General features: G+C 27.5%; 1 protein-coding gene across 1 annotated transcript in view; it reads right to left on the minus strand.

Moving 5' to 3' along the window:
* Positions 1 to 305, minus strand: part of LOC119590333 (bile salt-activated lipase-like) — a 33,006-nt gene that overhangs the window by 13,657 nt on the left and 19,044 nt on the right. The gene's annotated exons all lie outside the window — the stretch shown is intronic.

Genomic DNA, 305 nt, shown 5'->3' on the forward strand with positions numbered 1-305 from the left:
CAGTTGGTATCCGGAATTCTTCGTTGATGAGATAATAATAATATGATAATGGTATGAGGTGTTAATAATATGATAATGATATGAGGTGTTAATATTATAATAACAATATGAGGTGTTAATATTATAATAATAATATGAGGTGTTAATAATATGATAATAATATGAGGTGTTCATTATTTCAGTAGGGATTATATTCTTTGTTGTTATTGCTTATCACTTATTGTCATCGTCGATTGCCATGATCAATGACTATGATTGACATCTATCATCATTATCCTTAGTTAATACTGTAGGTAGTTATCAGG

Source organism: Penaeus monodon, chromosome 27, assembly GCF_015228065.2.
Source record: "Penaeus monodon isolate SGIC_2016 chromosome 27, NSTDA_Pmon_1, whole genome shotgun sequence".
Taxonomy (NCBI): domain Eukaryota; kingdom Metazoa; phylum Arthropoda; class Malacostraca; order Decapoda; family Penaeidae; genus Penaeus; species Penaeus monodon.